General features: G+C 40.2%; 1 pseudogene; it reads right to left on the reverse strand.

The window, feature by feature from the left end:
- Positions 1-18,033: 18,033 nt before the first annotated feature.
- LOC138848299 (ubiquitin-conjugating enzyme E2 D3 pseudogene) lies at positions 18,034-25,677 on the reverse strand (annotated as a pseudogene).
- Positions 25,678-26,171: the final 494 nt, after the last annotated feature.

The raw sequence follows: 26,171 nt of genomic DNA on the forward strand, positions 1-26,171 counted from the left end.
CAAAGAGATTGGAGCAGTAATCAAAAGTCTTCCATCAAGAAAAACTCTAAGACCTGACTGTTTTGCTACAAAACATTCAAAGAGGAAATAACCCCAATATCTTCAAACTATTACAAAATATTAAACAGGATGGAACTCTGTCAGACTCTTTTTATGAGACCAACATTACTTTGATACCAAAACCAAAGACACAGCATGGAAACTACAGCCCTATATCCTTAATGAATATAGATGCCAAAATTCTCAACAAAATAGTAGTAAATCAAATCCAAAGTCATATAAAAATCACGCATCATGGCAGCCAAGCCGCGGGACCGAGCTGCGCAAGCCGAGCCGCGGGACTGAGCCGCTGGAACGCGAGGTGAGCCCGAGACACCGGCAGGCAAGCAGATAGAGGAGACTAGAGGGAACGACCCCCGGGGAGGGGGGGAACTTCACCAGGCTAACTGGAAGAGAGAGAGGTGACTGGTATGGACACAGGTTTCTCTCTCTCCGCTCACCTCTCAAGGGCGAGCAAGACAAAGAGCAGGCGCCATCTTGGACATACGTCATAAGCAGAGCGACCTCAGGTCTGCACCGGCCCTGAGCCTAGCAGAAAAACCTGACTCTGGGCGGGGCAAATTAACAGGAGATTAGGACCTAGTAAATTTGTGGTGCTACTGAACTGAGACTGTGAAAAAAGAGACGGTGGGGGAGAGAACTCATGGAATTCACGTGAGCACTCTCCAGAGACGCTACAATTCCGTAACTTTGGCAACCCAGTGGGAGACTGAAGGAGAATTTGAGCCCACTCTAAGGGCTGAACAGATTCCCTGTGTGGTCCTTGGGAAAGAGCTTCTGATCTCTGGCTCCTGTGGGTATATCATTTGCCTGCTAACTGCCTCCAACTTCATTCAGCTGTGCAGAATAACTTCCCTTGGGAATCAAAAAAAAAAAAAAAAAAAGAAAGAGAGAGAGAGAGAGAGGTTTACCACGCCTAACCTGGGAGTGTCACCTTTGGCACACCAAACAGAGCTCTCAGACCACACCCATCTCAAGCCCTAAGGCTCCATCAAAAACAGATAGTCCACTTAATCTAGAGTCATAGTATAACAAGAAAAAGCACCACAGTGAAGAAACCAAATATCTCCAATATGCCAAATAACAAACGCAAAAACCAAGGTAATAAAAACAAGGAAGTCACCATGAAGCCCTCAAATGAAAAAGACACCCCAATTCAAGATTATGAGGATGATGAGATAGAAGAAATGCAAGAAGCAGATCTCAAAAAATTGATAAGAACATTAAGAAGTTCTCAAAAACAAATTCTGGAACTACACAAATCCTTAATGGACAAGATAGAAAATCTCTCTCGTGAAAATGAAATATTAAGGAGGAATCAAAATGAAACGAAACAACTAGTACAACAGGAAACTGTGATAGTGACTGAAGTGAAGAATTCAATAGATCAAATGAAAAACACAATAGAGAGCCTTACAAACAGAATGGGTGAAGCAGAAGAGAGAATATCGGACTTAGAAGACAGAGAACAGGAAAGGATACAGTCAGACCAAAGAAAAGAAGAGGAAATTAGGAATCTAAAACATATTGTCGGGAATCTTCAGGATACTATTAAAAAACCCAACATTCGGGTTCTAGGAGTTCCTGAAGGCATGGAGAGGGAGAAAGGATTAGAAGGCCTATTTAGTGAGATATTAGCAGAAAATTTCCCAGGTTTGGAGAAGGACAGAGAAATCCTAGTACAGGAAGCTCACAGAACCCCTAATAAACACGACCAAAAGAGACCCTCACCACGACACGTTGTAATTAAACTCTCCACAGTGAAACATAAAGAAAAGATCCTAAAATGTGCAAGAGAGAAACGTCAGATTACTCTCAGAGGATCTCCAATCAGACTCACAGCTGACTTCTCATCAGAAACTCTGCAAGCCAGGAGGGAATGGCGAGATATAGCCCAGGTACTAAGAGAGAAAAACTGCCAGCCCAGAATATTATATCCTGCAAAGCTATCATTTGTGAATGAAGGTGAAATAAAGACTTTTCATAGCAAACAGAAATTGAAAGAATTTGTTGCCACTCGTCCAGCCCTGCAAAAGATGCTTAAAGATGTGTTACACACAGAAACACAGAAACACGGTCATCAATATGAAAGAAGGTAAAGGAAGGAAACCAAGGAAGGAAAGCTCACAGCAAAAGATCACAGGGAATTCAAAGCATATATTAGAACTTATCTTTGGCAAATGGCAGGGCAAAGTTACCACTTATCATTAGTCACATTGAACGTGAATGGCCTGAACTGTCCAGTTAAAAGACACCGATTGGCTGATTGGGTTAAGGAACAAAACCCATCTATTTGTTGCTTACAAGAAACTCATCTTTCCAACAAAGATCCATACAGATTGAAAGTGAAAGGCTGGAAAAAGATATACCATGCCAACAGAAATGAAAAAAGAGCAGGTGTAGCCATCTTAATTTCAGACAACATAAACTTTACCACAAAAACCGTTAAGAGAGACAAAGAGGGACACTACATAATGATTAAGGGATCAATTCAACAGGAAGATATAACAATTATCAATGTATATGCACCTAACTACAGGGCACCGGTTTATCTAAAAGATTTGTTAACGGACTTAAAGGGAGACTTAGACCCCAATACAATAGTACTGGGGGACTTCAATACTCCACTCTCAGAAATAGACAGATCAATAGGACAGAAGATCAACAAGGATACAATAGATTTAAACGACACTATAGCCCAAATGGATCTAACAGATTTATACAGAACTTTCAATCCTACAGCTAAAGATTTTACATTCTTCTCAGCAGTACATGGAACCTTCTCTAGGATTGACCACATACTAGGCCATAAAGCAAGTCTCAGCAAATTCAAAAGAATTAGAATCATACCATGCAGCTTCTCAGACCACAAAGGAATGAAGTTGGAAATTAGCAACTCAGGAATCCCTAGAGCATACACAAACACATGGAGATTGAACAACATGCTCCTGAATGAACAATGGGTCATAGAAGAAATCAAAAGAGAAATCAAAAACTTTCTGGAAGTAAATGAAGATAACAGCACAACATACCAAAACTTATGGGATGCAGCAAAAGCAGTGTTAAGAGGAAAGTTTATATCAATAGGTGCCTACATCAAGAAATTGGAAAGGCACCAAATAGATGAGCTTTCAATCCACCTCAAGGATCTAGAAAACCTACAGCAAACCAGACCCAAATCTAGTAGGAGAAGAGAAATAATTAAAATCAGAGAAGAAATCAACAGGATTGAATCAAGAAAAACATTACAAAAAATAAGCCAAACGAGGAGCTGGTTTTTTGAAAAAATAAACAAAATTGACACCCCATTGGCCCAACTAACTAAAAAAAGAAAAGACCCAAATCAATAAAATCAGAGATGAAAAAGGAAACGTAACAACAGACACCACAGAAATAAAAAGAATCATCAGAAATTACTACAAGGACTTGTATGCCAGCAAACAGGGAAACCTATCAGAAATGGATAGATTCCTGGACACATGCAACCTGCCTAAATTGAACCAGGAAGACATCGAAAACCTAAACAGACCCATAACTGAGACAGAAATTGAAACAGTAATAAAGGCCCTCCCAACAAAGAAAAGCCCAGGACCAGATGGATTCACTGTTGAATTCTTTCTTCTTTTTTTTTTTTTGACAGGCAGAGTGGACAGTGAGAGAGAGAGACAGAGAGAGAAAGGTCTTCCTTTGCCGTTGGTTCACCCTCCAATGGCCGCCGCTGCAGCCGGCGCACCGCGCTGATACGATGGCAGGAGCCAGGAGCCAGGTGCTTTTCCTGGTCTCCCATGGGGTGCAGGGCCCAAGCACCTAGGCCATCCTCCACTGCACTCCCTGGCCACAGCAGAGAGCTGGCCTGGAAGAGGGGCAACCGGGACAGAATCCGGCGCCCCGACCGGGACTAGAACCCGGTGTGCCGGCGCCACAAGGTGGAGGATTAGCCTATTGAGCCACGGCGCCGGCCTTCACTGCTGAATTCTACCAGACATTTAAAGAAGAACTAACTCCAATTCTTCTCAAACTATTCAGAACAATCGAAGAAGAGGGAATCCTCCCAAATTCTTTCTATGAAGCCAGCATCACCTTAATTCCTAAGCCGGAAAAAGATGCAGCACGGAAAGAGAATTACAGACCAATATCCCTGATGAACATAGATGCAAAAATCCTCAATAAAATTCTCGCCAATAGAATGCAACAACACATCAGAAAGATCATCCACCCAGACCAAGTGGGATTTATCCCTCGTATGCAGGGATGGTTTAATGTGCGCAAGACAATCAATGTGATACACCACATTAACAGACTGCAGAAGAAAAACCATATGATTATCTCAATAGATGCAGAGAAAGCATTTGATAAAATACAACACCCGTTCATGATGAAAACTCTAAGCAAACTGGGTATGGAAGGAACATTCCTCAATACAATCAAAGCAATCTATGAAAAACCCACAGCCAACATCCTACTGAATGGGGAAAAGTTGGAAGCATTTCCACTGAGATCTGGTACCAGACAGGGATGTCCACTCTTACCACTGCTATTCAATATAGTTCTGGAGGTTCTAGCCAGAGCTATTAGGCAAGAAAAAGAAATTAAAGGGATACAAATTGGGAAGGAAGAACTCAAACTATCCCTCTTTGCAGATGACATGATTCTTTATTTAGGGGACCCAAAGAACTCTACTAAGAGACTATTAGAACTCATAGAAGATTTTGGCAAAGTAGCAGGGTATAAAATCAATGCACAAAAATCAACAGCCTTTGTATACACAGACAATGCCATGGCTGAGGAAGAACTGCTAAGATCAATCCCATTCACAATAGCTACAAAAACAATCAAATACCTTGGAATAAACTTAACCAAGGACGTTAAAGATCTCTATGACGAAAATTACAAAACCTTAAAGAAAGAAATAGAAGAGGATACCAAGAAATGGAAAAATCTTCCATGCTCATGGATTGGAAGAATCAATATCATCAAAATGTCCATTCTCCCAAAAGCAATTTATAAATTCAATGCAATACCAATCAAGATACCAAAGACATTCTTCTTAGATCTGGAAAAATTGGTGCTGAAATTTATATGGAGGCACAAGAGACCTCAAATAGCTAAAGCAATCTTGTACAACAAAAACAATCTGGCATCACAATACCAGATTTCAGGACATACTACAGGGCAGTTGTAATCAAAACAGCATGGTACTGGTACAGAAACAGATGGACAGACCAGTGGAACAGAATTGAAACACCAGAAATCAACCCAAACATCTACAGCCAACTTATATTTGATCAAGGATCTAAAACCAATTCCTGGAGCAAGGACAGTCTATTCAATAAATGGTGCTGGGAAAATTGGATTTCCATGTGCAGAAGCATGAAGCAAGACCCCTACCTTACGCCTTACACAAAAATCCACTCAACATGGATTAAAGATCTAAATCTACAACCTGACACCATCAAGTTACTAGAGAACATTGGAGAAACCCTTCAAGATATTGGCACAGGCAAAGAGTTTCTGGAAAAGACCCGGGAGGCACAGGCAGTCAAAGCCAAAATTAACTATTGGGATTGCATCAAATTGAGAAGTTTCTGTACTGCAAAAGAAACAGTCAGGAGAGTGTAGAGACAACCGACAGAATGGGAAAAAATATTTGCAAACTATGCAACAGATAAAGGGTTAATAACCAGAATCTACAAAGAGATCAAGAAACTCCACAAAAACAAAGCCAACAACCCACTTAAGAGATGGGCCAAGGACCTCAATAGACATTTTTCAAAAGAGGAAATCCAAATGGCCAAGAGAGACATGGAAAAATGTTCAAGGTCATTAGTAATCAGGGAAATGCAAATCAAAACCACAATGAGGTTTCACCTCACCCCGGTGAGAATGGCTCACATTCAGAAATCTACCAACAACAGATGCTGGCGAGGATGTGGGGAAAAAGGGACACTAACCCACTGTTGGTGGGAATGCAAACTGTTCAAGCCACTATGGAAGTCAGTCTGGAGATTCCTCAGAAACCTGAAAATAACCCTACCGTTCAACCCAGCCATCCCACTCCTTGGAATCTACCCAAAGGAATTTAAATTGGCAAACAAAAAAGTGGTCTGCAGCCTAATGTTTATTGCAGCTCAATTCACAATAGCTAATACCTGGAACCAACCTAAATGCCCATCAACGGTAGACTGGATAAAGAAATTATGGGATATGTACTCTTTAGAATACTATACCGCAGTAAGAAACAATGAAATCCAGTCATTTGCAACAAAATGGAGGAATCTGGAACACATCATGCTGAGTGAAATAAGCCAGTCCCAAAGGGACAAATACCATATGGTCTCCCTGATCGGTGACAACTGACTGAACACCAAAAAGGAAACCTCCTGAAGTGAAACGGACACTAAGGGAAACGGTGACTTGATCAGCATAGCCCTGACTGTTAATGAACAACTTAATACATTATCCCTCTTAGTAGTTTTTTTTTTTATCTGTTCTACTTAATATGACTGGTTTAATTCTGTAATTAATACACAGTTATTCTTAAGTGTTAAAAATTAACTGAAATGTGATCCCTGTTAAACATAAGAGTGGGAATAAGAGGGAAGAGATGTATAATTTGGGACATGCTCAAGCTGACTTGCCCCAAATGGTAGAGTTAAAAACATACCAGGGGACTCCAATTCAATCCCATCAAGGTGGCATGTACCAATGCCATCTCACTATTCCAAGTGATCAATTTCAGTTCACAATTGATCATAATGAAAGGACTAAGAGTCAAAGGGAGCACATAAACAAGTCTAGTACCTGCTAACACTAACCGATGGAATAAATAAAGGGGAGAGTGATCCAACATGGGAAGTGAGATACTCAGCAGACTCATAGAATGGCAGATGTCCTAAATAGCACTCTGGCCTCAGAATCAGCCCTAAAGGCATTCGGATCTGGCTGAAAAGCCCATGAGAGTATTTCAGGCATGGAAAGCCAAGACACTCTGGCAAAAGATCTCTGCGAGTGAGATCCCAGTGGAAAGAACAGGTCTTCAAAGAAGGAGGTACCTTTCTCTGAAGGGAGGAGAGAACCTCCACTTTGACTATGACCTTGTCTAAACAAGATAAGAATCGGAGAACTCAGAGGGCTTCCATAGCCTTGGAAACTCATGACCGGAGCATAGGGAGACTACTGATGCCATAGACAGGAGTGTCAATTGGTAAAGTCAACAACAGGAGTCACTGTGCACTTACTCCTCATGTAGGATCTCTGTCCTTAATGTGCTGTGTATTGAGATTTAATGCTATAACGAGTACTCAAATAATATATTTCACTTTGTGTTTTCATGGGGGTGCAAACTGTTGAAATCTTTACTTAATGTATACTAAACTGATCCTCTGTAAAAAAAAAAAAAAAAAAAAAAAAAAAAGAAAAGAAATTATCAACTCCCAACTTGACTCTCACTGGGATTAAACATGACAATAGGTCTGATCTGATTTCATCATCACTTAAAAAAATCATCTATTATTTTTCACTTTATGTTTCTGTGTGAGAGCAAACTGTTGAAATCCTTACTTAATGTATACTAAGCTGATCTTCTGTATATTAAGATAATTGAAAATGAATCTTGATGTGAATGGAAGGGGAGAGGGAGTGGGAAAGGGGAGGGTAGTGGGTGGGAGGGATGGTATGTGGGGGAAGCCATTGTAATCCATAAATCGTACTTTGGAAATTTATATTCATTAAATAAAAGTTAAAAAAAATCATGCATCATGATCAAGTTGGATTTACTTCATAAATGCAAAGATGTTTCAACATTTGCAAATCCATAAATGTAATAAGTCACATCAATAAACAAAAACCACATGGTTATTGCTATAGAAGCAGAAAAGGCAATTAATAAGATCCAATACCCCTTCATGATAAAAACCCTCCACAAACCAAATCATAAAGGTTATGTATCAAACCAACAACCAATATTGTACTGAATGTGCGAAAGCTGAAAGCATTTCCCCTCAGATCTGGAAGACAAGGTTGTCCACTTTCACCACTCTTATTCAATATAATACTGGAAGTTTTAGCAAGAGTAATTAGGGAGAAGAAATTATAAAGGACACCAAAATAGAAAAGAAGAAATCAGATTATCCATGTTTGTAAATGACACAGTGTTGCACAAGGAAAAATCTAAACATTCCACCAAAAAGCTGTTAGAACTGATAAACCAGTTCAATAAAATTGCAGGTTACAAAATCAACACACAAAAACAGTAGATTTTTAATACACTAATGATGAACTCAGAGAAAGAGAAATTAAAGAAATCCCATTCACAATAGACACACACACAAAAATTGGGGAATATTTTAACAAAGAAGTGAAAGATCTCTACAATGAAATTATCAAACATTGATGATGGGGCCGGCAGTGTGGGGTAGCAGGTAAAGCTGCCTCCTGCAGTGCTGGCATCCTATATAGGTACCAGTTCAAGTCCTAGCTGCTGCACTTCTGATCCAGATCTCTGTTATGCCTTGAGAAAGCAGTAGAAAATAGCCAAAATCCTTGGGCCACTGCACCCACATGGAAGACCTGAAGAAGCTTCAGGCATCTGGCTTCAGATCAGCTCATCTCTGGCTGTTGTGGCCATTTGGGAAATGAACCAGTGGATGGAAGATCTCTCTCTCTCTCTCTCTCTCTCTCTCTCTCTCTCTTTCTCTGTTTCTGCCTCTGCCTCTCTGTAACTCTGCCTTTCAAATAAATAAATCTTTTTAAAAATTGATGAAAGAAATAATCAATGTCACAAAAAAATGGAAAGATATTTTTGCTCATGGAATGAAAGAATCAATATCATTAAAATGACTATACCACCTAAACCAATCTACAGAAAAAGACCCAGAATAGTCAAAGCAATCCTGACTAGGAAAAATCAAGCTGAAGGCATTACAATGCCTGACTTCAAAGCATATTATAGGGGCTGGTGCTGTGGTGTAGTGGGTAAGGCCACCACCTGCAGTGCTGGAATCCCAAGTGGGTGCTGGCTCAAGTCCTGGCTGCTCCACTTCTGATCCAGCTCTCTGCTGTGGCCTGGGAAAGCAGTGGAGGATGGCTGAAGTCTGTGGGCCCCTGCACCCACATGGGAGATCTGGAAGAAGCCCCTGGCTCCTGGCTTCAGATCAGTGCATCTCTGGCCATTGTGGCCAGCTGGGGCATGAACCAGTGGATGGAGGACCTCTCTCTGCCTCTCCTTCTCTCTCTGTGTAACTCTTCCAAATAAATAAATAAATATTTTTAAAAGCATACTACAAAGTTATAGTCATTAAAATGGCATTGTATTGACACAAAAACTGATACATAGATCATCAGAACAGAATGGGAAGCCCAGAATTTAATCCAAATACATACAGCCAATTGATTTTTGATAAAAAGCACTCAGAACATATAGTGGAGTAAAGATAATTTTTTGCTACTGGCAAAACTGGATATATATATGTAGAATAATGAAATTAGATCCATATCTCTCACCATATACAAAAATCAACTCAAGATGCATCAGAGACCTACACTTAAGAGCTGAGACTTTTAAGCTGCTAGAAGAAAATGTAGGGGAAACACTCCAAGGTTTAGGGGATGACTTGGACAAGAGCCCTGAAGCACAAGCAACAAAAGAAGAACTAAACAAATGGGACATATCAAACCTAGAAACTTTTGCACAGCAAAGGAAACAATCAATAAAATGAAGAAGACACCAAAAAAAAATCAGAAAAAGTATTTGCAAGGCAGCTGTCTGACAAATGATTACTATCTCAAATATATCAGTAACTTTAAAAACTCAACAAAAAAATTACCAGCACAGTTGAGAAATGGGAGAAGGACTTCAATAAACAAATTTCAAAACAAGAAGTACAAATGGCCAAGAAATATATGAAAAAAATTCTCAACATCACTAGCCACCATGGAAACACAAATCAAAACCACAATGAAATATCACCTTACCTCTGACAGAATGGCTTTTATCGAAAACATAGAGCATAACAAATGCTGGCAAGGATGTGGAGAAAGGGAAACAATTATACACTATTGGTGGAAATATAAATTAGTGCCTCCACTGTGGAAAATTGTGTGAAGATTTATTTAGAAGCTAGAAATAGATTGCTATATGATACAGCAATCACACTACTGGGTATATACCCAAAAAACATGAACACAACATATCAAAGAGATACCTGCACCACTAAGTTTATAACAGCACTGTTCACAATAGCCAAATTTTGGAATCAATCAAGGTGTCCATCATTAAATGAATGAAGAAATGTGGTATAAATATACAATGCAATGTTTTCATCTATAAAAAAGAATGAGATTCTACCATTTACAGCAAAATTGACACAACTGAAAGACACCATGTTGAAATAAGCCATACCCAGAAAGACATATACTGTTTGATCTTTCATCTATGTGGAAGCTAAAAATAAAAAATTAAAATAAAACAAAAACAAAAAAGGAAGAGATGCTTGTGTGTGTCTGTATTACTGCAATTATAGTTTTGTCAAACTTTTTTTTATAACTTTGTCAAATCAATGGTTAACAATGTTATGTTTCTAAAATTTTAATGATATATGATTACTTTGTATGTGTGCGGGAAAATGGTCATTTTTACATATTTTCCATTCAATTATGGTTATAGTCATTGTCTATATTACTGTTAACTAGGGTCTTTTTGCTTTTTACTTAGTAAACTTCTTTTTTACTTAAATTATACAAGTTTCTTCTATTTCCTCTCTTACTCCTGCCCATGCTACAACACTCTTCTTTTACTTCTCCCATTCTCACTCTTAATTTCTACAATGATCTATTTTCAGTTTACTAAATGATCATAAAGTTAACCTTACACTAACCAACAAATAGTATTCAGTGTAGTATTAAGCCTTTTTACTGTAATGTAAATTTTAAATATGCTGTTTAAAAAATTAAAAATAGGAAATGAAGGAAGAGGATGAGAGGGAAAGAGTGAAAGGCAGGAAGGAAGGGATTATCATTATGTTCTTAGAATGTATCTACAAACACATTGAATCTGTTTAAAAATAATTAAGGACTAGTGCTGTGGTGTGGTAGATTAAGCCTCCACCTGTGTGGCCCCAGAGTTCCATATGGGTGCCAGTTCATGTCTTGGCAGCTCCTCTTCTGATCCAACTCTCTGCTGATCACATGGGAAAGCAATGGAAGATGGCCCAATTGCTTAAGCCCCTGCACCCATGTGGGAGGCCAGGAAGAAGCTCCTGACTCCTGGCTTCTGATTGGCCCCACTCTGGCCATTGTGGCCATGTGGAAGTGAACCAGTAGATGGAAGAGTATTTTCTGTCTCTCTCAATCTCTTCCTGCAACTCTCTCAAATACTCTTTAGAAAACTAATTAAAATTAAAAGATTAAATGATATTAAAAGGCTTAGGTTCCCTGTTCTACCCCTCCCAATCCCCAGTCCTCTTCAAGAAACAAGCACATCTTACTATCATAGCTGTCCCTTCCCACATATACATGTTACTTTACTTATAAATCAACACTGTTCTTTCTGTGGGTCTATTTCTTGGAATAACTTATTTATTATATACAAAATACAGAAACATAAGGTAAGCCACAATATAACTTTAAATTGTCTAGTGGCCACCTTTTAAAAATTAAAATAAGCAGGTAACATGAATTTTAATAGTATCTTTTATTTAACCACAAATTTTAACAATATATGCGATCAGTATGAACATAAGTAATGAGATGGTGTATGTTTGGAAAGTTCCCTTCAAAAGTCACATTGAAATTTAATTGCCAGTGCCACAGTTGTTTGGGAGGTGGGATCTGTGTAAAGTGATCAGGTCCTGGGGGCACAACTCTCATTTGTGGATTAAGGCTGTTATCCTATGAATGGGTTAATGAAAAAAGAAGATGTTTTGACGGTTTATATTTTCTGCCCCCTTCCTTCTCTTTCATTGCCATGTGACATGTTCTGCCATGTTATGAGACAGCAAGAAAACCATTTCCAGATGCAGTTCTTACAACTTGGACTTTGTAGCTTCAAGAACAATAAGTTAAATAAACTTATTTTGTTCATAATTTACTCAGTTTGTGATATCCTATAGTAGCAGCAGAAAATAATTGAAAACAGACATTTCACAGTTTTTACTACACCTTCAAAATCCATGGTGTAGTTTACACTAATAATGCATCTTAATTTGATCCAGTTACATTTAAATTTCTCAATAGTCATATGGGACTAGTCACTACCATATTAGATATAATATCTCTAATTGAAGTATACATCTATTTTTTGATTGGTGATTGACTTACTCTGAAGTGATACCTTGAAAGCAGGGACTCCATTTTAGAGCAACTGAGACTCTATCTTGAGAAAGCACCCCCCCCCACCATGAGACTATGATCTGAAACTACCTATGGTCTACAATTTAGAGTACAGGCCAGCGCCATGGCTCACTAGGCTAATCCTCTGCCTGTGGTGCCGGCACTCTGGGTTCTAGTCCCGGTTGGGGCACCAGGTTCTAGTACCGGTGGCTCCTTTTCCAGGCCAGCTCTCTGCTATGGACCCAGAAGGCAATGGAGGATGGCCCAAGTGCTTGGGTCCTGCACCCGCATGGGAGACCAGGAGGAAGCACCTGGCTCCTGGCTTCGGATTGGTGCAGTGCACCAGCCATAGCAGCCATTTGGGGGTGAACCAATGGAAGGAAGACTTTTCTCTCTGTCTCTCTCTCTCTCACTGTCTAACTCTGCCTGTAAAAAAAAAAAAAAAAAAAAAAAAAGCATACACTGCATCCCACTTGGCAGAACATGGAAACTCCCTAGCATGATTGTCAAGCTTAAAACAGATAGACTACTCCTGGATTAATGTTTTTTTTTAAGATTTATTTATTTATTTGAAAGTCAGAGTTACACAGAGAGAGGAAAGCAGAGAGAGAGAGATAGGTCTTCCATCTGATGGTCCACTTCCCAAGTGGCCACAATGGCTGGAGCTGCACTGATCTGAAGCCACGAGCCAGGAGCTTCTTCTAGGTCTCCCACATGTGTGCAGGGGCCCAAGGACTTGGGCCATCTTCTACTGCTTTCCCAGGCCATAGCAGAGAGCTGGATCAGAAGTGGAGCTGCTGGGTCTCAAAGTGGCACCTATATGGGATGCTGGGGCTTCAGGCCAGGGCATTAACTTGCTGTGCCACAGCTCTGGCCCCTGGATTGTTAGGATTGTAATTTGTCTATATCCCAAATAGGATTTAGGTCAATACCTGGACTAATGTTAAGACTGTATTTAGTATTGTTAAGATTGTAGTTGGTATTCTCATGATTGTAATTGATATTAGTTTTGCATAGGCCTTAGGTCAGCTTGACCCTAGCAACTATGTATTCTCCCCAACCATTAACAACCATGTATTCCCTCTCCCCTCCTTGTGGTTTTTGCTTTTATAAACCCTGTTGCTTTGAGATTAGTGGTCCAAAGTTCTTTAGTGCAGAGCCTATTCTCAGCCGCTGGCAATAAAGGACTCCAAAGTTTATCAGTGTGTGGTGCTCCTCTGTCAACATGTGTTCAGTCACAACAACTCTTACAGGTAAATAAACATTTAGCTTTCCTAACACTGAACTTTCTTTCATTTTTTATAAGATTTATATACTTGTGATTCAATATTCAACATTTATGTCATATGCATGTGTCCATAAAAATGTAGCTAATTATACATTTTGTTATGGCAGTGCTTCCTCTCTTATTTTCCTTATATATAACCCAAATGTTATAATTGTCTTCTTTTTATTAATTTCAGAGTCTTTGTGTATTTTAATCTAACTCTTCCTTATCTTCCAATGGCCTTCTGAAGTAGCACCTTGACAGTAGGGACTCCATTTTGGAGCACTTGAGACTCCATTCTGGGAAAGCACCCCCCACCATGACACTCTGGTCTGCAACTATGATCTCAAATAGTCGGACAATAGCAGTACACTACATCACCCTTGGCAGAGCACAAAAACCCTTTAGCATGATTGCTCTAGCTTGAAAGTAGAAAGGTTGCACCTGCGTTAATGATAAAGATGTGATTTGTCTATGTCTTACATATAATTTGGATTAATGTCAAGATCATAATTAATAATTGTAAAATTGTAACTGGTATTGTTAAGGTTATAGTGCATATTAATTTCACTTAGGTCTTGGGTTATGTTGACCCCAGTAACTATGTACTCTCCTTTGATCTTAGCAACCGTGTATAGCAACCGTGCATTCCCCCCTCCCGATTTTGTGGTTTTTGCCTTTGTAAACCCTATACTTTAGTTCCTTGGGGCTGCTCTGTTCTGGCATGTTCAGAGAGCCCCAGCATGCTGGATCAATAAATCCTTAACCCTTTATTGATTGCATGAGAGAGTCTCTTGGAGTTGTTCTTGGGGGTGGCAGTTTTTTTTTAACTCTAATACTTCCAGTACAGTGCTCTGCTGGTCAGCTCCATCATAGAATCCTCAGTTTGCATTGGTCTCCCATATCTCACTTGCTTGTTTCATTTGTTCATTTTGGTCAGATTAATAATTTGGTAATGTTATACTTGTGAGAAAAAAAAAAGCCTGGTATAGTGTTCACATTATCAAAGTGAATTACAGACTCAATACATCCTATCAAAATCTCTGAGTTTTTTTTTTTTTTTGCAGAAACAGAAAAACCTTTCCAAAATTCATACAGAACCTCAAGAGACTCCAAATGTCCAATGCAATTTTGAAAAAAATAAATTTGTGAGTATCACATTTCTTGATTTAGAAACATTATTGATCTGATGCTGTGGCATGGTAGGCTAAACTTCTGACTGCAGCATTAGCATCCCATATGGGCATTAGTTTGGGTTCCAACTGCTCCTATTCTGATCCAGTTCTCTGCTAATGGCCTGGGAAAACAATTGAAGATGGTCCAAGTGCTTGGGTCCCTGCACTCCTGTGGGAGACCCTGAAGAACATCCTGGCTCCTGGCTTTGAATTGGCTCAGCTCTGGCCATTGCTGCCATTTGGGGAATTGACCAGCAGATGAGTGACCTTTCTCTTTGTCTCTTCCTCTATCTGTAACTTTACCTTTCAAATAAAAAAATTAGAAAAAAATTTTTAAAAATTACACATGTACAATTCTCAAACCACTAGGGCCCTGGCATCAAAGCAAATACACAGAACAATAAAATAGAATTTAAAAAATTGTATTGGTGAGATTGCCAAGACCATTCAGTGCAGAAAAATAGTCTCTTCAACAAATGATGCTGGGAAAACAATATACTCACATGCAAAAGATTGATGTTATAACTTTTTTTTTGTTTTTGAGAGGCAGAGTTACAGACAGAGAGAGGGAGAGACAGAGAGAAAGATCTTCCATCCACTGGTGCATTCCCCATATGATCACAATGTGCGGAGTCACACACTTCCCACCTATATTGATTGACATCTACTTTGGAGGTAAAATTGTTATCCTTGTTTCCCTTTGTATCACTCTCCAGGAAATCCTCTCCCTTCCTACAGGGTCCTCTATCCCAGTCTTTCTCTGCATTGGCTTCTCCACTCATCTGTATGGAGTATATCCTCCAGGAACTGTCTAAGAAGGCAAATTTCTGAAATCTTATTTAGATTTGCCTGCCTGAGAGTGTCTATTTTTCATCAAACTTGATTCATAGCTTGGGTTGCTATAGAAATCAATGTTCTTTTACTTTTAGAGGTTTTTCCATTGTCTTCTAGCTTTTAGTACTGCCATTAGGAAGTTGCTGATCCTTTCTGTGTGAACTGTTTTATTTTCTGGGAGTTTATGGACTCTTCCAAATTCTAAATATAATGCAACTTCACAATTATGCTGGAAGTTTTTGTTTTGTCCTTTTCATTGGACTATGATTGAGTCCCTTTCATCCCAAAATACATATCCTTTGGTTCTAAAAAGTGCTCTGTCATCCATGTTCTCTTTTTCATTTTGAGATTTAATTGTTGGGTTGTTAAACCTCCTGGACCCAAATTCTAATTTTCCTCTGTTTTCCTTCCTACTTTCTACTCTTGTTTTGCTCTACTTTTGGGAAATTTTTTCATTCAATTCTTCTTTTGAATTTTTCATTTCTGCTACATTTCTAATACCCAAGGACTATTTTTTGTTCCCAGAGATTTTTATGGCATACTGCTGTTCTTTCACAGTGCAAACATTTTCCCTGAGGCTATTAATGTCAGATTTTTTTGCACCTGCATGCTTCCCACAAGTTTCTTTTCTGTTTGATTTTAGCTTTCTCATTTAGAAGCTATCGTATCATAGCTGGCTTGTTGCTCATGATTAAAGGGTGTATACTAGATTGGAAGTGAAAATTGAGGATGGAGCTCACTGACTTGGCTTTCACTATACAGTAAAGACCACTGTACAGTGTTCATATCTTTATGCTCTGTGCTTATACAGATCAGATTCCCCAGGGTGTGTTCTTCTAGCCTCTACATGGAGGGTGAAGTCCTGACTGATGAATGCAGTTCCTTGGGGAAATCTTCAACATGTGTGTGTTCATCAATCCACTTCTCGGCACAAACCCTTGCATTGTTAGGCTGGAGACTTGGTTGCCTTCATCTCCCATTCCCCTGTATCCCTTCCCCAAGGCACATAGTTCCAATGAAGAACTGTTGAGCTTCTGAACATCTTGAGGCAGAGCATGTTATTTTCAGTTATCTCCTTGGCCAGTGTAGGGTCCAACTTTTCTGGGTCTACTGACTATACATTCACCTTCTGCTTCCACAGTTTTCCACACTTTTGCTTCCTCTGACTCCATTTTTCAAATTTAATCGTTTAAAAAATTCTTGCATATTTTTAATGAAGTTTGTGGCATACAGCAAAATTATGTGATCAAGCTACCATGTTACCCCCAAAATCACTCTCCCCAAATAGACATGTGGTTTTTGTTTTGGTCTATGTAATGTTATTGAAGAAAATAAATTAATTACTAGCAGACTTGTTAGTTGATACTCATCCATTGACAACTTGCATCATTCATTCAGTGCTGTCTTAAACAATGTATTGGAAGATAGATTAACTAATAGTTCCAAGCCTCCTAACAATTTAAATGAAAATCACAAATTGTTGGAGACCCTATTTTGGAATACAAAGGGTGTTTGACTTCCAATTTCTATTCCCTGTAGAACAAAAACAGGTCATTCCTTTACTTGTATGCATAAAATACACCACATTTTTTGTTCTGCTGATGCTATAAATTCAATATCAGTTCTCCAGCTGCATCAGTGATGAGCATAAAGTACATCATTTAACCTCGTATTTCTAACAGTGGAAGGCTTGAATAAGAATGGATGCTGCTATAATAATGCTGCTCCCTTTGATGTGACAACTGAGCATCTGTCTCCACCCTCTCAGATTTCTTCAGCATGTTAGAGTAGTGAAGAATGATTTTAGACTCATAACCAAGTTAGAGTGAAGACATTTGCCACATAATACACATTCTTCACTTTTTAAAATAAATTCTGAATCTTGGGAATCTGTTCAGTTGCAACTACCTTGCAGTTTATTTTTTTAAAGATTTATTTATTTATTTGAAAGTCAGAATTACACAAAGATAAAGAGAGACACAAAGAAAGAAATCTTCCATCCACTGGTTCACTCCCCAATTGGCTGCAATAGCTGGACTGCTTTCCCAGGCTATACCAGAGAGCTGGATCAAAAGTGGAGTGGCCGGGAGTTGAACCAGCACCCATATGGGATGCCAGCACTGCAGGCGATGGCTTTACCTACTATGCCACAGTGCCAGCCCCTACCTTACAGTTTCAAAAGCAGCTATTGTCCAAAGCTGGAAGAACAAAGTATTCTCAGATGAACATGTCAATGAATGAAGGGAGTTAAAAAAATTTTTTAGAAGATGAGATCTGATAGGGAAGCCACCAGATGAGAAAATCAAAAAAGAAACAGTAATTTAAAGTTTACTTCAGCTATATGCAGATTATTCTGAATTTAAGGTAGCATCAGATGGCATACTTCTGAGTCCATTCCCAAGGTATTCTGTTGTATTTATCTCTGTTTTATAGATTTGTGCAATCTCTAGCACTAGGGGTTTGTCTGGATTTGGATCACATAGCAGTGAACAAATGGATAAAAGAACTTTAGAAATTATTAAGCATTAGACCACTGTGATCTTAGAATATCGAGACAAATGCTGCCATTACTGTTAACATTTGGATAATAAATTCTTGTTGTAAATGCAACATTAAGTGATTTGAAGGGGGTAGTCTGTAGGAAAATGAATTGCCAAAAAAAATACACTGTCATGATATGAGCTGTCCCATAATTGTGACTTGCTAGTGAAGCACATCATCCCAAACTGGACCTGCAGAACATCGTGCCAGAAGGTCATGGGCCAAATCACTGAATTCCTTATTAATCCATTTCAGTGCTATAGTCTGTGCTTTCAGTCTGGTTCCTCTCTCTCAGTGTGTGCTCAGAAGTCTGGCTAAAACTTTTGATTATCCAGGCAGCAGGGAAGGATTGTCTCTTGGTCTCACATTGGCTCTGCCAAACACAGGCGTCTCTTCACTGCTGTGTATCAGTCCACTAACGAGGCTGTCACAAGCATGGGACAAAGCTAAGGATAGCAGGGGACACGTTGTTGCCCACATGCAGGGCTTAGCAAATCTGAGCCACCCCCCAATGCATTTTTTTTAAAAAAATATTCAGGATATATAAGTCTGTTTCCATTTAGGTGAGAAAAAGATGAATCCATACAGAGATGGAGACATAGAAACAAGGCTGCTTTTACTTTTCATTTTTTATACTTTCATACTAATTGGTTTTTAATTTAAAAGTCATAGCTGTGAATAATTTGTTAAGACCTTGTCTAAAATGAAATCTTTTAAAGATCCAGTTTAGAGATTAGCATTGTAGTGTAGCAGGTTAAGCCTTTGCCTGTGATGCTGACACTTCATATGAGCACCAGTTCAAATCCCAGATGCTCCACTTCCAACCTGGTCCCCTACTAATGCACATGGAAAAGCACCAAAGGATGGCCCAAGTGCTCAGACCCTTGTGACTTATAGGGGAGATACAGATGGAATTCCATGCTCCTGGCTTTTTCCTGGTCCATGTTCAGTGATTGCAGTCACTTGAGAAGTGAACCAGCAGATGGAAAAACTCTCTCTCTCTCTCTGCAATTTTACCTTTCAAATATATACACATATATCTTTTAAAATATCTGGTTTAAAAAAATTTTAAAAGAGAGCATGGTACAGCTGAAATGAACCTCTTGGAATCTGTTACCCTCTCTAGCTCCTCTCAATGGCACCAGAGGCCCCACTACTACAATTTGCAAGTTCACAGCTGCATATGTGGCTTCGGAGCCCTTAGAAGTCCTCCATGCACCTAGGCCATAGGCCGTCTACTGCTGCGGAGAGATCCCACCTAGATCTTAATTGCTCATCCAGAGAAAAAGAATCAGATAAGTGTTAACAGTCACAGAGGGGAGGGTGGTTGCAGGAGCGAATTTTGAGAATTGTTTTCCACAGGTTAGTATCGAAATAAAAAGCTAGGCAACAATTTACTACAAGGCAGAAACATTTATTTGACAAAAGCATCTGATCCAAGAGAAGACGAGGCAGAGTGCCTGAGCAGGACACTGGCTTTCAGGAAGTGCCCAGGGTTTTAAGGCATTACTTTTTTTTCCAATTGGATCATTCTGGGAAGTGTCCATTGGTCAGGGGTTTCACATATGAAGGTTGATTAGCTTGGGGCTCACAGAGATTGTGTGGGTCTCCTGGAGACAGGCTGTGTTCTCCTTAGAAGCTCACACCCCTCTTCTGCTAGCTCGGGGTGAAAGATTGCAACCACACTGAAAGTGTGATTTAAAGCTGCAAGGTCACACATGCATCATGAGAAGCTATTAGTGGGGGAGATGCCAGCTGGTCTGGAAACAAGCTTTCCAGTGACAGATGGCAGTCCACTTGTGAAGGAATTCTACCTACATCTGAGGGACTTGCAGACCCCCAAGCCCCACTGGACAGCCTCAATAAAGCCCCATTTGTTCTTAAATTGCCTCTGACCAGACAACCTCCTTCCACTTAGCACAGCCTCCCCTGTCTGCCTTCTCACCTCTCCTCATTTCCCCTAGTTTAGACACACAATTATGAGACATTCTGGCTCACTGAAGCCTTGAACATGTCTGTTTGGCTGACTCATGTGTCATATAACCAAAGCTGCTCTGATCCTGGTCCTGTGGAGCATCATTTCCTTGACCAAACATTTGTATGTGGCAGAAGAATCCAATCATTCAAGTAATTAGGCTCCAATTCTGACCCACTAATGACTAGCAAATTACTTGAATGATGTACCTCAGCTTCCTTATTTACAAAGTGGGGTGAGAATGGTAAATGCTTTCTAGCCTTCCGAGAGGACTGGGGAGGTGATATATGTAAGTGTCTGCTGAGCATCTATGTTATATCACAATTGTAGGTCTGATAGAAATAGAAGGCATCAAAGTCAGGATGCCTTCTGTCATGGAGTTTGAGGTTTAGTGAGAAAGACACAATTCAGTTTTCTGAAAAGAAATGTCAACCAACAAAGGGTAAGAAATAACAAATAATTGCACACTTGGTTCAGTGTGTGACAAGTAAATATTTGGTGCATTTTCAAACTAAGATATGCACCTGAAAGTTCTTAGGCAAACAGGAGGTTAGTAGCCAAAACAGCTGAAGCAAATGCTGGGAAGATTGTAATCCTGTAGTTACTCAGCCAAGGAGGAACCGGAGTAAGAACCTGCATGCTAGGAAACAAATAGCTTGCTGTAAAACACGCTGAGTGTGCTGTCCCACCAGGCACCCCATCTTGCAAGACCATTCATAGTCTCCCCTCTCAATGCACTTCCTGTGTCTTGAGTGGAAAGGTGAGGCTGTTTCTCACAACTTGAGGGCTCATCTGGGATCTCTGTGCCTGCATGGAGTGGGGGCTCTAATAGAAGGGGAGACACATCCCATCCAATTGCATGTGGCCTACTCTATCTGGGTGCCCCATCTCACTCCAGAAGCCTGAGACTTGTTATTTGGAGGACAGCAGAGGTGCCACAGAAAACAAAAAGCAGGTACTGCAGCAACCAAACAACCTCACATGTGAGCTGAGTAGGAAAAATTAAAGTATAAGTATTGCATTGATAGTTGGGCATTTTTGGAGGTCAAGCATATGTCACTGACACATATCCCAAGTATGAGGCAAGTGTGGAGTCCCGTTCTACAGTTTCATTCTCCTTCAAGGAAAACAGCTGGACATGGGCCAGTTGGATCCCAAGATGTGAAGGAAACCTCCACTACAGAGGTTTGAGCTCAAGAAAAATTTGGGGTGGTGTGCAAGAAAGCTCCCTTATGGGAGACTGAATATACATGTCCAAGGAATCTCCATTATGGGACATTGGGCACACAGGAAAACTCAGACACAGAGATCAAACTGGGAAATAAAAATTCCAGGTCTAGGGAAAGGAGAACTGAGGAGGCTCCCTCTGACATTTCCCTGGATAGTCTACTGGGGAGAATTTTGGAGTCCTGGGGAAACACCTCTCAGACCAGGAACAAAGAAAAGCAAAACAACGATTAAGTGTTGATGTTTTATTTGACTTAAAGATCCAATTATGAACTCTCAGTCTTTTGGTCCAAGTTTGGCTCAGATGAAGATTAAATATACCAAGCTCTACTATTCTTAATTTTGTAATTAAGAGCTGGCTTGATAGGCCAAAGAAATGCAAAAGATAAAGAGAAGCACAGAAATTTTTCAAAAGAGTAAAAATAAAAGGCAAAATTCATGATTTGCACTGTAGAAGAGACAGTTAAAAAGAGAGATTAGATCAGAATACTCCTTGCAAAAGATGGGGAAATCCCAAATTTCAACAAATAACTAGGAGTGAAATACAGAAGGGAATTCCTAAAACTGTAAATGGATGTTATAGAACCAGGAGTAACAGAAGGAGGGATTCCAGATTCCAATATTTACCATGAAGCTTTACTGAAGCCTCAAATCTATTTGGCCAGGTGTTAGGAAAGTTCTAGGGGAGTTCCAACCTTCCACAGAGACTCAATTGCTACAATATGTAGATGATCTTCTTTTTAAAGATTTATTTATTTATTTATTTATTTATTTATTGGAAAGTCAGAGTTACACAGGAGAGGAAGAGACAGAGATCTTCCATCCATTGGCTCACTCCCTGAATAGCTTTAATGGCTAGGGCTGGGCTAGGTGCAAGGAACTTCTTGATTTCCCACGTGAGTGTAGAGGCCTAAGGACTTAGGCCATCTCCTGCTGCTTCCCAGGCATATTAACAAGGAGTTGGATCAGAAATGGAGCAGCTGGGACCCACACAGGTATCCATTTGGGATGCTGGTATTTCAGGTGGCAGCCTAATCCATTATACCACAATTCCAGCCCTGAATGCTTCCTTTTTCAATGGTGTGACAGACCATTGGATTATTCTAATTAATAAGTAGACAGAATCCAGTGTGTACATTAATCAGAGAAAAAGAGAACTTGGCAGATTGCTTCTTTCCAATTATTAAACCACAAATATGTATAGCATCTCCACAGTAAGGATGTCTTATATTTACTAAGCATTAGATGTTCAGTCACTGCATGCCATATCTTGACTAGTCCCCAGTTAAAGCTTTCTGGTTCTTGTGGATGCTCCCAGCTATCCCTAGAAAGATCTCAAAACCTTCCCACTCACCTTTATCTCAGGCCAATAGCTTTCTTGGCCTATTCAACATGAACATATTAAATGCCCTATACCATGGAATTCAATATCTACTGATTAGGGGATGGCATTGTGCTTTATCAGGTAAAGTCACTGCCAGTGACACTAGCATCCCATATAGGTGCTGGTTGAAGTCTTGACTGTGCCATTTCTGACCCAGCTCCTTGCTAATGCTCCCAGGGAAGCAATGGAAGATGACCCAAGTGCTTGGACCCATGTGGGAGACCCAGAAGAAGCTCCTGTCTCCTGGCTTCAGTGTGACCAGCCCTGGCCATCATCTCTGCCTTTCAAACAAAACAAATCTTCTTTAAAATTTACCAATTTTAGACTTTACTAATTATAGGTTATAGTGTGAAGCAATTTACTGTTATGATTTATAGTAGTATGAAATCTGTGAAATGATCAGCCCAAAGATCTCGGGGAACACTTTGATGCTAAAATTATCGTGGGTGAATAAAGGAATTCAATGGACTACAAATAACTGTAGATTATCATTTTATTTTTCTAAGTTATTTAGAGTCAACCCTCTGTGAAAACCATGAAACAGCCTATAACTTCTAGTCTAAATCTATCTCTCTGGCATTCATTGTTGGGGGCAATCCGGACTGGACTGAGTTACTGGAATTAAGACTTGTTCTATGCATCTGCTCTCCCACAATATGGTGCTGGGAGAGAAGTAAACAGCTTCCGCACAGCTGCCTCCAGTTCAACTAATAAACTGTAGGACTTGCTCCTGATTGGAGGAGAGCAGCGTGCTCGGCGTGTGGGCAGCCGAGTTAGGATTGGCGGAGGAGGACTATAAAGGAGGAGAGAGACGGCATGCACCGGGGAACATCTAAGGGGAACATCTAGCTGAAGGAACATCTGTGCAGTCCCCCAGAAAGCCGGCCGGCGGTGTGCCGCTCCCCTGCGGAAGTGGGGAATGTGGCTAGGGGGAACTGCCCTTCCACGGAGGTGGAAGGGATAGTAGCCAACCCGGGAAGAACCAGCAGCAAACCCGGGGAGGGCCGAGCAGATGAAAGAACAGCGCAGGGTCCTGTGTTGCTCCTCCATGAAGAGGGGGAGCGACATAATGGTGCCGTGACTCGGATATGAAGCCTAGGCAGGGTTCAGTGTCGCTCCTCCACGAAAACGGGGAGCGACATTCATGATCAGAGGGAGTTCCCCAGAAGTTCTGCAAAGGAGAAAAGATGGTTAATTTATTAAGCACTTCTCATTCTTTTTTTTTTTTTGACAGGCAGAGTTAGACAGAGAGAGAGACAGAGAGACAGAGAGAAAGGTCTTCCTTCCGTTGGTTCACTCCCAAATGGCCACTATGGTTGGTGCACTGTGCTGATCCGAAGCCAGGAGCCAGGTGCTTCCTCCTGGTCTCCCATGCAGGTGCAGGGCCCAAGCTCTTGGGCCATCCTCCACTGCCTTCCCAGGCCACAGCAGAGAGCTGGACCAGAAGAGGAGCAACTTGGACAGAACTGGTGCCCCAACTGGGACTAGAACCTGGAGTGCCAGCACCACAGGTGGAGGATTAGGCTAGTGAGCCATGGCACCGGTCACTTCTCATTCTTAAAGTCATAAGGTCCTTGCTATTTCCTATATGATGCAGTCACATTTGAAAGTATCAAGGGGGGTTGGTGCCATAGCTCACTTGGTTAATCCTCCACCTGCAGTGCCAGCATCCCATATGGGTGCTGAGTTCTAGTCCTGGTTGCTCCTCTTCCTGTCCAGCTCTCTGTTGTGGCCCAGGAGGGCAATGGAGGATGGCCCATGTGCTAGGGCCCCTGCAACTGCATGGGAGAACGGGAGAACAGGAAGAAGCACCTGGCTCCTGGCTACAGATTGGCACGGCGCCAGCCATGGTGGCCATTTGGGGAGTGAACCAATGGAAGGAAGACCTCTCTCTCTCTCTCTCTCTCTTTCTATAACTCTACCTGTCAAATAAATTCAAAAAAATAAGAAAGTATCAAGGAAGGTGGCCAAGATGTAATAGATAAGATACCTTATGATAAAAAAAGTAAGAAAACATATGAGGCAACTTCAAAAATCACATACAAATATAAATGTTATTTGTTTACATAAGCTCCATGAAGTTCCACACATTTTTAAAACAATGATACTTGGCATTTAGTTCATTTGCAAACAATTGTGTCTCCTAGTAATTTGACCATGTCAATGCAGGGTTTTACATTATTAACTAAAGAAAACTGAATGTTCTTTAAAGATTTTTAAGATTCTAGTACAGGGGCTGGTGCTGTGGTGCAGTGGGTTAAAGCCCTGGCCTGCAGTGCCAGTATCCCATATGGGTGCCATTTCAAGTCCTAGCTCCTTGCTCTGCTTCTGATCCAGCTCCCTGCTAATGTGCCTGAGAAAGTATCAGAGTGCTTAAGACCCTGACCCCATTTTGGAGACACAGAAGAAGCTCCTGGTTCCTGGCTTTGGCCTACTCATCCCCGGTCATTGCAATTATTTGGGGAGTGACCCAATGGATGAAAGACCTCACTCTCTCTCTCTGTCTCTCTCTCTCTCCCTCTCCTTCTCTCTCTCTGTGTGTGTATGTGTCTGCCTTTCTCTGTAAATCATTCAAATAAATAAAGTGAATCTTTTACAAAAAAGATTATAGAACAAAAATAAGTCAGAATAGGCCAAATGAGGTGTGTAATATAGATGCATAACTACTTCCTGTAGAAATAGTTACAAAATTGTTCTTGTTTGATGAAAGAAATGAAGAAACATTGTCATGATGAAGGACTGCCTAGTGAAGATTGCCTACATGTTTTCCTGCTAAAGCTTTGGCCGACTTTCTTGAAGCTCTTTCCAAGTAAGTGATGTAAGCATGCTCAATGATCATTCTCCAGAAATACAACAAGCAAAACTCCTTGAGCATCTGAAAAACCATTTTCATGACATTTACTCTTGATAAATCTGTTTTGTCTAAACCATTTCCCACTCTGGTTAGCCATTTTTTCATTGGGTTTTGTCTTCCGGATCATTTTGCTAAGTCTATATTTCATCTCCTCTTAAAAATTCTTCCAAGAAATACTTCAGGGACTACTGAAAATTTCCATAGAAAATTCTACTGTTGTCTGAAGTTGATCTAGGTGCATCAAGTTTAGAACTCATCAAAGAGTGTTTGCTCCATTTGAGCTTTTTTTTAAACTTTTATCGAATAAATATAAATTTCAAAAGTAAAACTTTTGTCTTTTTGTTTTTTTTCAACTTTTAATAAATATAAATTTCCAAAGTACATCCTTTGAATTATAGCGGCTTTTCCCCCATAACCTCCCTCCCACCCACAACCATCCTATCTCCCACTCCCTCTCCCATCCCATCCTTAATCAAGATTCATTTTCAATTATCTGTATATACCGAAGATCAACTTAGTATATACTA

The sequence above is a fragment of the Oryctolagus cuniculus genome, unplaced genomic scaffold (genome assembly GCF_964237555.1).
Source record: "Oryctolagus cuniculus unplaced genomic scaffold, mOryCun1.1 SCAFFOLD_52, whole genome shotgun sequence".
Taxonomy (NCBI): Eukaryota; Metazoa; Chordata; class Mammalia; order Lagomorpha; family Leporidae; genus Oryctolagus; species Oryctolagus cuniculus.